General features: G+C 24.3%; 1 protein-coding gene across 6 annotated transcripts in view; it reads right to left on the bottom strand.

The window, feature by feature from the left end:
* Nucleotides 1–267, bottom strand: part of mdga2a (MAM domain containing glycosylphosphatidylinositol anchor 2a) — a 180581-nt gene that overhangs the window by 102441 nt on the left and 77873 nt on the right. The gene's annotated exons all lie outside the window — the stretch shown is intronic.

The following is a 267-nucleotide window of genomic DNA, read 5'->3' as shown; positions in this document are numbered from 1 at the left end:
TTATTAACTTTAGTTTCCCAGTTATTTTTGGAATGTATGTATAGTTTATATAATAAAAACAATTTATGGGAAATTGAACCTAATGTTTGACTTATAAAGACGTAAATTAGGAATTATTTAAACAAAAATTAAAGGAACGTATGTTGATGGATAATCACAGACTGGAATATGTCAACTTTAACTCAAAACTCAAAAAAACACTTCAATTGTTTTTCAAATACTGTAAAATTGAATAAGACCCAAAATAAATGAAAGTAGAGATTTGTA

Source organism: Etheostoma spectabile, chromosome 18 (assembly GCF_008692095.1).
Source record: "Etheostoma spectabile isolate EspeVRDwgs_2016 chromosome 18, UIUC_Espe_1.0, whole genome shotgun sequence".
Lineage (NCBI taxonomy): Eukaryota > Metazoa > Chordata > Actinopteri > Perciformes > Percidae > Etheostoma > Etheostoma spectabile.
Note: the sequence above shows the minus strand (reverse complement) of the source record. Positions and strands in the feature narration are given on the sequence as shown.